Genomic DNA, 12823 nt, shown 5'->3' with positions numbered 1-12823 from the left:
AAGCTAAAAGTATACTTTTTCAATTCATTTCATGTATCTTTGGCCCAAATCTTGGATGTATTTGAATCTATCAACAATATACTTGAACCAAAGGGTTGAAATCCATCTACGTACTTAAAATAAATGCCATTAGAGCTTGCATTTGACATTCATAAATGAATTGAAAATCTAGAAATATCCTTTATGATATGATGTATGTTTCCAGAGGCATTTGATGTAATCAAGATAGACTTATTCCTTATGTTCATGTATGCTAAAGGACATAGTGAAAAGGCTTGAACTCTTCTTCCGTACCTAAATCATTTCTAAATCCCGGATCTTATTAAACCCCAATCCATTTTTCCTTCCCGAATCTTGAATCCTAAACTCTTCTTCTGCACTAAAAGCCCCGGTGGTAGACCTTCAACTCTTAATGCGACGACAGTGTCAATGTCAAAGAGTTTACTGTTCATAATATAAATCATGGGATTCTTATGAACAGAGAAGAGCTTCATTGGAAGTTATATGAGAAATTTGCATACAAAATTCAGACATTGTTATTCAATAACCACCTTAGTTACACAAGTTCTTTTGCATTTAGCACTGTTATGGTCTATTTTTATGAGCAAAAATGGGACTTTTATGGTTGTAATGGAAGGAAATGACCTCTTTTCTTCAAGACATTGTTCATGAATGATTAGAAGTGGTTCCTCTTGAGTTTATGCACTCATTTTGAACTTGATTATGGGCTGGAATTTTCTGTTTTAAAACAGGGCTGAAGCTAAAAGTATACTTTTTCAATTCATTTCATGTATCTTTGGCCCAAATCTTGGATGCATTTGAATCTATCAACAATATACTTGAACCAAAGGGTTGAAATCCATCTATGTACTTGAAATAAATGCCATTAGAGCTTGCATTTGACATTCATAAATGAATTGAAAATTTGAAAATATCCTTTATGATATGATGTATGTATCCAGAGGCATTTGATGTAATCAAGATAGACTTTCTCCTTCTGTTCATGTATGCTAAAGGACATAGTGAAAAGGCTTGAACTCTTCTTCCGTACGTAAATCTAAATCCCGGATCTTATTAAACCCCAATCCATTTTCCCTTCCCGAATCTTGAATCCTAAACTCTTCTTCTGCACTAAAAGCCCCGGTGGTAGACCTTCAACTCTTAACGCGACGACAGTGCATTCAAGCGGCTCCATGAGACATTCGATGCATTTGGAGGGCTACTGGAAGGTTTCCTTGTTACAGAAGGTGCTCTAATTTGCTTAGGATGCATTGGATATGTCAATTTTCATTCGCAAAATTAGATCAGAAAGGATAATAGGAAAGGGGACGAGAAGCATCCTCTAAACCAAGGAAAAGATGTATGTGGTGTGATAGTTTGTAGTATGAGAGAAAGGATTGTGCTGCTTATCAGGAGGCCTTGGCACAATAGCTCATCTTTTGGAAAGATGGCAAGATCCATTCATAAGAAATGGGATTGCCTCTTACTTTGAATTTTGAAAAGGGAGGTATGCAAAAGTTTTTGGAAGACTTGGCTGTTCAAAATGCTTATGCGGCTGGATATGCTTCTACTTTTGGTCTACATTTGGATAGAATTCATGGCCAAGTGATGGTTCCAAAGACTGTAATATGGACACATGCTTTGCATGTAGCTGAAAAGAGAAAAGTTACTGATAGTGAAATGTCTTATGCAGGGCAAGAAATATATGACATAACTCATTGGGAATCATTGGTAGATGCATATTTAGTGGATACATATTTAGCAAAAGGACAAAATACGGATGTACTTGTGGAGGAGAAACAAAAGAGAGATGAAGATAATGCATGGATATCTAAGGAAGTGACAATAAGAAGTGTGGATTTGTCTAAAGCTACAAATTAGCCACTTCTCGAGCATGCCATGGAAGAGATTGGACTGGAGAAAAAACAAGATAGCAAGAAAGAGGCCAAATAACTCGGATATAAGTTGCAGTTTGATATTGAGACAACACCAGAGATGCCTTGGAAGATCCTGTAGTGGAAGAGTCAGCCATTGCATTTGCAAATTTTCTTAATGCATTTAAAGAGGTTTATGAAGATCATGTTTTACTTGATGTAGGGACTCAAACAAAGATTGGTGACTTGTTGGATGCATATGATTTGCAGGATAAAGTTATCATTTCTGAGACAGTTCATGAGCTCTCGAGGATATGCCTTTAGAGGATGTTAAATGTAATGCTCCATAGTTGGAAAATATTTCGGATGCTTTATCAGAGGCCTTGATAGGCAATTCTAAGATGCTTCAAGTTATGGATTGCTTCACTATTTGTGGTGATGGTGAGAATGTGTTGGATGCAAGTGAGGCTCAGTTTATGTTTGATGTGGTACACAATTGCCAGTGTAAGTAGATTTCTATGCGCTCAACTTTGAAAGAGCACACATGTTGCTATGTATTTGTTGATGGGTCCATTGATATCATGTATATGGAGATTCAATAGCCTCTACATTCTTCTTGGGAACTGTGAACCATCTATTAGAATATAGAATTGAATATGGTTCTAGAATCCCCATCTTGATCCATGAATTCACAAGCTCCACTAATTTAGGCAAGTGAGCCTTAGGCACATGAATAGTTCATAGATTCCAAGGGACATGTGGAATGGTAAAAATAAAAATAGGAATCACAACCCTAGGATCAATGCGTCCAATCTCATGCGGGAAAAAAGCAAAAGCTCTTCCATGTCTGCTCAACATCTCCTCAAATCATCTCATCTCTACTGGAAGCAAAAAATCTTCAGTCCCAATCTTCATCTCTTTCAATGTCTCGGTTGAAAACCTATGTCCAATACCTATAGGATCTTGTAAAGGAGGCTATATAGCTACTTTCCTAATCATCTCATCACTGTCCAAAGGTAGCAATCTTGCAAGTGGTCTAACCTTCTTGTTAACTATCTTATATTTTGTATGTACTCTGGATTCTTTGCTACAACCTACAAATTTCAACCCTTGTTGTATATACCCTGATAAACACAAATTTTAATGTGTATAAAATTCACCCTGTAAATCTTTTTGCTGAAATATTTTAGCAAAGAATACTTTTTGTTGAGAATTCTCAGCACCCAAATTTTATTGAAGCATGAAATCAGCAATTTCACAATACATCGCCAGAGAATGGAACTGTAAGACATATGACAACTCGTGATTTTTAGTTTTCAGTGATGTTGAAAGATCCTCCATAGTATCCCAACATGATAGTCAATCATAGAGACCATCTACCTTGTCTTCATCCTGTAAAACACATGCAAGCTTCAATTCTTTCTATTTTCTTTTCAAATAGTGCATGGAAGCTCTAGGCATGTTCGAAATATGCTGAAAACACAAAGTATTTTCAACAAACACACTATAAACACCTAAGGAAAAACTATCGTTACTAGGAGGCAAGAGCTTTCTCTGTTTCATACCATCGTTGTCTCACAAGACAGTGGTACCTAACAAAAATGTGGTTCTTCTGCTGGAAAAGGAGAATCCCTCAAAGAATCCTTATTCCGTTGATGATTGACACAAACTATCATGAACTAAACAACCCTCTTTCCATCCTTGCTTTAGATCCACACGTAAGTAGACTCATCATCCAAAACCTTAGTCTCCACCCAAGACTCAGCAATAATTGATTGCCCCAAAATAATAGGATAGGAACAAGAGTTTTGCACAAAGAAATGATAAGTCTCATCCACATCTCCACCAATAGAAATATTCAAGTTCGGAAAAGTAGTAGACAAATCTCTTGCAGTGTTGTTGGCTGCACCCATGCGCCAACCATGATCCAAATCAACTAGCCATCTACCAGTATCATACAATCCATGCACTATGACATTAATCTTGGAGCCATGATCTAAAAGAGCAACACAAGGGGTCTCTATCTCACAAGCTTGATTACCATCTCCATAGTTGCATGAGCCCAGTGACTATGAGAAAAATGGCTATGAGGCACCAATCTTGGCGTGTCATCACTCTCTGCATACTGTATGGGCTAAGTAAAGGGTGAAGAGTCTTCTTGGATTGCATAGATAAAGCTCTATCTACAAACTCCTCAATAATCTTCTCATTTGAATCAATCTACTCAATGTGCAAACCCTCAACAACTACTAAAGCCTCTCGATGGATCATATCCTATGTCATCTCTTCAATAATCTATAGTTTTCTTTTGAATGATGTCAATGATAAAATCATGAAATTCTCTTTTGGCAATTCCCAAGACCCCTCCAAGAGTGAATTCAATTTTGTAGTTAAGAATCCGATCCATAAGCATCTTCTTCAAGTTCGTAGTCATCTCAATGTTGGAAAGTAGCTTGAATCTAAGTTACTTTTTCGGCTTCAGATCCTTTATCTACGGGGCTTTTTGATATTCTTGTACTTTCAGCTTCTAAACATCAACCATTCTCTGCTTTGGTCTTGAAGAAGAAGGCTGAGAAACTGGATCACTTCTCCTAATCACCTTCTTCGAACCTTCAAGCTGATCATTATCTCTTTTTTGCTTCTCATCAACAAGCACTTCAAATCCATAAGATTTTTCCATATAAGCAATATATAGAAAAGAGATTGACTCGATCATCCCATCTAGTCCCTTTTCTAATCGTATCACGTATGGGTGAAAGTTCGGATGATGAAGCTTTTTCCTTTTTCTCTACATGCACTGCATAGGACCATAAAGGAGATTTTTCCTTCAGCAATTGCTCTAACTAAAGGCCATAGGCATCAACTTCTCTTGCCACCTCTCACATCACATAAGAAGAGCGCAAAATAGACTCCAAAAATTTCTTCATACCAGCCTTACCAAAATTTAGTTTGATCGGCTGCTCTGTATCTCTAAAACATATCATCTTGTCTTTCCAAACTACCAACTTCAGCCTTCTCGCCTCTTCAAAATATTGACAATCCTTCTTCTCATGATCTGGACTATCATGCCACATCCAACGACAATCACAATCATTCTTAGAAGAATTTGCAGGAGTAGAAGAAGTTGGGACTGAAACTAGAGTTGTGGACGACTAAGTGGTTGCTACTCCATTCTAGTCATCTTGATGCAGGTCTTTTAAGTTCTTTGAAATCTCCTCCACTTTATCTTTGACAGTTGGTTTTGTAGATGGTCTAACAACTGAAGTAGGAATATGAATAGGCATAGACATAGGCTAAGAAATAGGAGAAGTAGAGGATGGTGCAATGGGAGAAGTAGGAGAAGTCGTGGTAGGAGAAGACATTGTTGGTGGTGACTGCATCCCATTCATCAAGTGAGCCTTCCATCTCTTCCTCTTTGTCAGTGTAGAAACCTCATCAACAGCATCCTGCCAATGCATATTCAATCCCATAGGATATGTACGTTCTTAGCAACTCTCCCAACTCATCCTGAAGTGCAAGATCAGTCACCTGCAAGAATAACTTCACTTTCTCTTAGTTTAGAGCTCTTTGCTCTAGTGTATCCAACTAGTTGTATTGCTCTTCAAACTCTCATAACAATTCAGAAGCAACAAGTCCTTTCTTGGACTAATAAACCCACTCTCTGAATGTCTTCCGCATAGCAATATCATAATCCTCCAAGACATATTTGTCTTTGAGCGCTTTCTTAAAAGCATCCCAAGTAGAGTCCTATACAAATAGATTTGTCACTCTAACCCACAAAGCAAGCATGATAAGCCATAAGAAATAGTTACTCCTATTGGTTGGAAACTTCGAAGAAGCACATTTGGCTTTCAAAGGCTTTAATGTAGGCTGAAACATTTCGGTGCAAATAATTTTCACTTACTAACCACAGCCTCGATCACCTTGGTTGCACCATGCGTATGTTCTTGTTCTTGATGCAATAGTCCTTGTTGATCCAACTGCTATTGATGTAACTACTGTTGCTGCATAGATAACTACATATATTGATTTTGCATCATAATGGTTGGAGAAAGAGTTTGTAGCAAAGTCTTTATCTCATCAGTCGAAAAGGAGGAAACAATTGATGATGAAGGTGGATTTTTTGAAGAGTCTCCCATCTCGATATGTTTAGAAGCGATGCTTTCACGTCGAGTTCACCAAATGTCGCACGATATGTGTGGAGTTTGCAAAAATTCACTCGTCGCAGGGACGCTTTACGAGACAGAAGCCCTCCTTCACGAGAATCACTTGATGCAATAACACTTTGTATGAAAATTAAGAAGAATTGAAGTAAGACAAAAGAACTCTTATTAAAATTCTAGAAGCCTCGTCAAAGATACAAGAAGCTTCTTTGAAGAGTAGGATCTGATAAAGATCTCATAACAAGATCAAGATTCAAGAGGTTTCTCAAGGAGTAGAGTATCTCTAAGCACCTCTTATCAAGATACAAAGTTGAGTTGCAAGTGAAGGCCAGGTAAGATGAAGTGGAGATACAAGGAATACAATCTTCATACATAGAGACCTAGAAACCTTTTAGTTACCTTTGAGCATGCAGAGTCGAATGGAACTGAACCATTAATCAAAGAATCGAGTATAACTGGAGGCACAAGAACACAATTAGTAGCATGATGACAATTGAATCGAGCTAGTGTTGCACGGGATTCGCACGAGGGGTTCGTGAAAGTCACTCACCGTAGGGACACTTTGAGAAGAATTCAACATTAAATAATTATCCAAAAAAATTTAGATTCAAGTCGTATGAGAAAAACAAATTCTTGAATAAAGCTATATGCAAGATACACAAAAGACTTTTGGATTTAATCACAATAGTTTTGGGAAAGACAAAGTCGAAATCTCAAATTGAGAGAGAAGAGAAGAATGTGAAATGTTGTGATTTGTGGAAATATCTTCAAGAAAGGCAAGGAGCATCAAGCTCGAACTCAAGCCAATCTTCAGAGTGACTCATGATGATGGAAACTTGGATGTAGGCGAGGGGCTCAAAGCTTTGACCTCAAGTCTTCTCTTCAAAATTCGATGACAGTCCTTGAAGAAGGCGAGGGATTCAAGCTCAACCTCAAGCCTTGCATACACTTGATTTTGATGATGCCTCCTTCTCTTCTTGTCCTCCCTTTTATAGTTTTTCTCCACTCCCTTTCACTCATAAAAGCTTAAGGCGTTCAGCTTTAAAGCTTATGCGTTTTTACTGCTTTTCACTATTTTTATTTTTTCTAACCTGTGTCTATCTACAACTTGTTTGGATCATAACTTCATCATATGAACTCCAAATACATTCATCTAGGTACTCAAAACAATTGGAACACATCCGGTCAACAAGCTAACATGAACATAATTACGAAAATCCATCAAAATGGGCGAAAATGATGATTTTTGTAAATCGCATCACTTTTCTCCATATTTTGTCTTGGACGACTTATTCCCTTCAAAATAAGTCGCAGTACATGTCTAGATCTATTTAAAGTGGGAATTAAGTTATCTAAACGTGATACTAGAGATTTCAGACTATTCTAGTAAACCAGTCCTGCTTCTTGTAAATCCTGTAGAGATTTTGCAATTTTTCTATGTGTGAACATGCAACACCACGACACTAGCAACCACAATAGCATGGTGATGAAGGAGATGATGATCTTGTTGTAGTTTGTAATCAAAGCAACTTGCCGTACTTTATTCACTCGTTGCCTTTCCTCTCTTTAGCACCATCCATGTCCATACTTTGTAATATTACCTTATAGACAAGTTTATGTTCTGACAGTGCACTCCAAGTACATTGATAGCCGTCAATGATCAAAACGTCTATTGATAATATCATAGCCTCTTTCAAAAGACATAGATAGTATTCCACTCAAAAGTAAGCATAGTTTCGATAGCAGCTATCTTGACAATTGTAGGAATAATACATACCATGCAAGGGTAGGGTGTCCGAAGCCAAACACGTCAATATGTACACGATGTTGGTGAGATTCATGGCCACCTAGTTCTTCGCGGCTTCTCCGATGAGGCACTCCATGGTGTTAGTGAAGATCACATACGAAGGGGTAGTGCAAGAGCCTTGGTCATTGACAAATGATCTCCACTCGAAGTAATTGAGTTCAGGCCGTGAATCAGGGAAGCTATCAAATATCTTTAAGGCAAGCAAGGGATCGATGCCCAACCAGAAGTCAAGGTTGTAGTCTCAATCTGAGAGAGAAGAGAAGAAGGTGGAATGTGAAAACTTGATGGAGAGATCTTCAAGGAGAATGAGGCAATGCCAACCATTGCCTTTTTATAGCTTTTTCTTCCTCTATCAACTTCTATGGCTCCTAGGCTAGAGCTTTTTCCCTAGAAAAAGCTTTAGAAAATCTTTTGTTATTGTTGATATCTTGACGTCAAGGACTACATCATGCTTGAGATTTGCGTTAATTGCCATCATCATCATCCTTTTAAAAAAATCAAGCAGGTTGCCATTTAGGTTGTCACGAGCCTCCAAAAATTACCACATTGCTTCAGAGTATGTGGCCTTGGAGTATGCCACAACCCTCAACCGTCCATCTGGTCAATGAATAAATATGAGCCCGTTGATTGCATCTTCCTATTAGTTTGATTCCATGGCATCAACATTGTGCCTTGACTCATCAATTGATCTAGCCACACAGCCACCTTACTAATAGTGTTAGCTTCTGTAATATAAAGGGTGCACTACACAATCAGCAGGAAGTCAAGATGTTACTCGATTGCAGGCTATCCTAGTTTCCAGAGCTTGATAGGTTTCTTCCCTTCGCATAGTGTGGATAGGAAATCGATGACTTCATGGCCCCATATTCTCGTCTACTGATCATGCTCATCATGAGAGCTATAGTCAACCTTTTTTGCCATTCATACTTTACAAAAAAACCTTGATTCTAGCAAACCTTGGTGTATAGTAGATAGACCTCTAGCAACCCAAAGGTAGCCTCAACATATAGGAAATATGTCAGAGAGAAGAAACGAAGAATGAACCCAACAATGCCTTCTCGCGATGCCACCATGTACGTCAGAATATGCTTCTGTGTCTTCTTGAGTGCTGGCCTGCAATGATTGTGGTAATTTGATCATTCACGAACTAGCTATGCAGTTGTCTTACGAGTTGTTGGTCTTCCTCAGGGTTACAAGCATACTCCTTTTGACTTTGAACATTTATCTTATGAGAACACGATTGTTGTAGATGAATTTTAGCACTATTACCTTCCTATTTCCCTTAAAATTACTATAGACACTCTCTTCCATCACTTTCAATGCTTGTTCCTATCTTCTTCTCGATGTTGTGTTCCCTAGACTTCTTGCAAGTTACATCTGAGTTATTGTTCTTCTCTTGTGCCCCCATATGGCCATACAATGATTAATATCCTTCCCTTCAATTCTAAACGGCATGGCAAGCATGAAGCCAAAGTGATCTGTCTAGAGAAAGAGTGATGAGGGCCCAACAATGCTTTCTAGTTTAGTACTTGTAGGATAATGACAAACATTATTCAAAATCCAATTTAGTTTAATCACAAGTTCCTCAATGTCTTCAAATTTTTTATCCAAATAGAATTCTGACATTTCGAGTATCTCCACTTATGTAATTTTCTTTTACAACTTTCTAATATGCTCATATGACTTTACTATCTTGTGCCATTACTGAATCACGCCGTCCATTGTGTATTCTCACTTATCCATAATCCTTCGTATGCCTTCTTCCATAAACTCCATTATGGAATACACACCCTTGGAGTTTTCAAAACATACATTCTCTTCATGTGAACATGTTTATCATCTCGGGAAAGTTACTATATGTATATCCTCTACATTTCAAGGCCTATTTATAAATATCATTATCTGTGATTTTTTCTTAAATAAAATATAACCCTTTTCTATTCAATCTATAAATAATCCATTTATATTACACCCTTAAAAATGTATAAAACTGGTATTTTAAAAATACCTTATTTTGAACCCACGTGATGCACACATATATTCATGAGTAGCTTACCCAAGTTTATCATGCAATATGTCCTAGCAAGAATATGCTATGTAACAAAACTTCGTGCCCAATCATTCATGATTTGAGAATTATGCAATGATGGTTCCATGCTATGCAACCAATCAAACAATGCTCCACACAAAAATTATGAATTCACTGAAGAAAATGTGCCTAGTCTATCTACATGTGCTCGTGTGTCATGCAGAATGCAAACAAAAAGACACACACAACAGAAAAAAAATTCATGATGATGCTGACTAATGAGTTCAAATTCTTGGTGAAAAAATCGGCCCTCAAGTTCATAATGGTGGATGCGCAACGTCACGACAAAGGCAACACTGAACATATAAACAAGAGTAGACCCTTAGATTGCACACAGAAATAGAAAACTTGAAACAAGAAGTAGCCTTGGAGCAAGAGGAGCAACAGAGACTAAAAAGAGAAACTGAAGATTAAGAGCAGAGGCTCATGGTACTAGCTCGGAGGCAAGGGAAAAGCCTTGGGGAAATGAAGAAGAGAATTGAAGGCTAACCAAACCACAACGAGAAAAGAGTCAAAACCTTGGCGTGTTGTCTAGCTCAGGTAGAAAGAGAGAAAGTGCTAGCTGAGAGCAGAGCAGAGGCTGCCCAAGTGGGCTTTGAAACCAAGAAACACACCTTCCTCAACACCTTATTATACATCACTCAGATAGAGGAAGGGGAGGCTATGGACGCCATAAAGAAAAAGCTAGGGATTGCACGCAAGGCCCTACGAGCAGGCCTGCAGATGCCACTGCAACGTGTGGGAGTTAGCTTAACCCTTGAAGAGAAACGAAGATACCTACTACAAGTAGGCTTGATACCACAGGAAATAGAGGCACTACGGTTTGCAGAGGGAGCAGCCCAGGGAGACCAACAAGGAGAAGGGGTTGGACTGAGCTTTGAGTTGGGACCTCAAGAAGAGAAACTAGTCCCATAGCCTCCTTCCCCACCACACCAGAAGACCAGCCAACAAGCAGATGCCTCCGTAGAAAGAAAGGTTGCAACTAAAGAAAAGAGGAAGTAGATGGTGGAGGAAGCACGGAGGAGACTGAGTGCTAAACCTATTGCAGGGCCATCCACACATATCCCACCAAGTCAAGACAACCTCCCAGCAAACTTCCACACTGACCTGATAATCTGGGAACGGTAGGAAACTGCTAGAAACCCTTTGTTCTTAGTTTTCAATTCCCCGCCAACTTGTGTAGGGTTCTACCAATCAAGGTGGTGGAAGAAGTGGTTAACGTCAGAAGTAGGCTCGAGGAGAAATGGCTAGTTGAAATAGAATAGAACCCCACCCTATGGGGCACAGAAGATGCCGATGAGTTTTGGCAAAATAAAGTTTTTGAAGTACCTAGATCTCTACCTCTGACTCGCTATGAGTGCCAACCCACATGGAGAAAAGGTGCATCTATGATGGAAATATGGACACTTAAGTGGTTGTCTTTTTGTAACACCCTGCCCTTCGAGAGGAACAACCCAACATTCATGCCATACCCTCGAAGAGTAGGAGTGGATTTTGAGTGCAATGTCCACGACCGATACGACTTCCCTATAATCTACAATGTGAATTGTACTAAGCCTTTGAAGAGGCCCTTGTCTTCAGTCGGCGGGAACCCTCTAGCCCTTTTGATTTTCCACTACACACACTTAGGGCATATCAAGGGTAGGACATACCTAGGGAGGTCACACTTGCCTACGGTTATAGACCTATCTTCCTAAACCGTACCCACCACACCTCCCTTACACACAAATTGGGTCCTCAATTGTGGGACACCACACTTCTCTTTCAAGTAATGATGGATGTTGCAAACCACCAACGTCGGAGGCCCCACCATCCATGTAACATATCCTTGCCCTCTAACAACACAATCATGTGCTAAGCTTCTCACCTAGTACCAACCCACAGAAGGCCCACCATCACCTCGGAAACCACCCTTCCAAGCACCAATCCCTCATTAGCAAAACCCCACAAGTGCCGTGGGGCTAACACTAATCTAAGAAGGGGGTAATGTTAACCCTAGTTCAAGATGGAAGAAAAACAAGTCAAGAATGCAGATGTAATGGAAGAAGCACGATGGAGAATAGAGAAAAGTGCAAGGGCGGCCTCAAAAATCAAGTCAAATGTAAAAGCTTATTTTTAAATGCAAGGCGCCCCTAAAACTTTTGTAAAAGAGTGCTAGGTTTCCTCTTGTGAAAATTGTAAAAGGTAGGAGAGTATAGGTAAAGAGATACGGCAAATAAAAAGAAATGGAAGAGAGGACCTTGCCACAATGGCCGGTCATGTAAAAAAGGGATAGGTGCCCAAGGGATTTAGAGCATGTATAAAAGCCAAAAAGTGAATAGGGAAGCTCATTTTTTGGTGTATGGCAAAAGTAGACTCATCTTCTTCTCTTCTTCTATTCTCTTTGCTTGCTTGTGTGTGCTTGAGAAAGGGAGTGTGAGGGGGTGAGTGTGTGAGGGTGAGGAATCTTGGAGGTGAAGCTCTCCATCATCTCCTCTCTTCTTCTCTTCTCTTCTCTTATCTCGCCTTGCGCACGACTACAGAGGATGGAGCTTGGAGATTGAGGCTTGAGAATGCTTGAGCTTGCATCATGAATCCTGGAGCTACCTGTGTGCTTGAGAGAGGAGGCAACTCATTTGGGAATCGAGGTAAGCTCACTACATCCCGGTGTCGTGTTGCTATGTAGAGACAGTGTGAAAAACTCTAGAGTGCATCGTCATTCAACTTTCTTATTGATCTAGAGATTCAATACCATATTAGTCATTAGTGTCAGTGTTTGTAGTGTGGATGGTTCAAAACAATAGTTTTTGGACAAGTTTAGTCTATTTTTGATATTTTAGATATTATTTCTTGTAAATATCCAAAAGTTGTAGATAACTTCTAGAATAGGATGACATGTAAGAAAAAGCAA

Source organism: Lygodium microphyllum, chromosome 24, assembly GCF_053477565.2.
Source record: "Lygodium microphyllum isolate KBCC chromosome 24, Lygodium_microphyllum_v1.1.10, whole genome shotgun sequence".
NCBI lineage: Eukaryota > Viridiplantae > Streptophyta > Polypodiopsida > Schizaeales > Lygodiaceae > Lygodium > Lygodium microphyllum.
The sequence above is the reverse complement of the archived record's forward strand: the minus strand, read 5'-3'. Positions refer to the sequence as shown.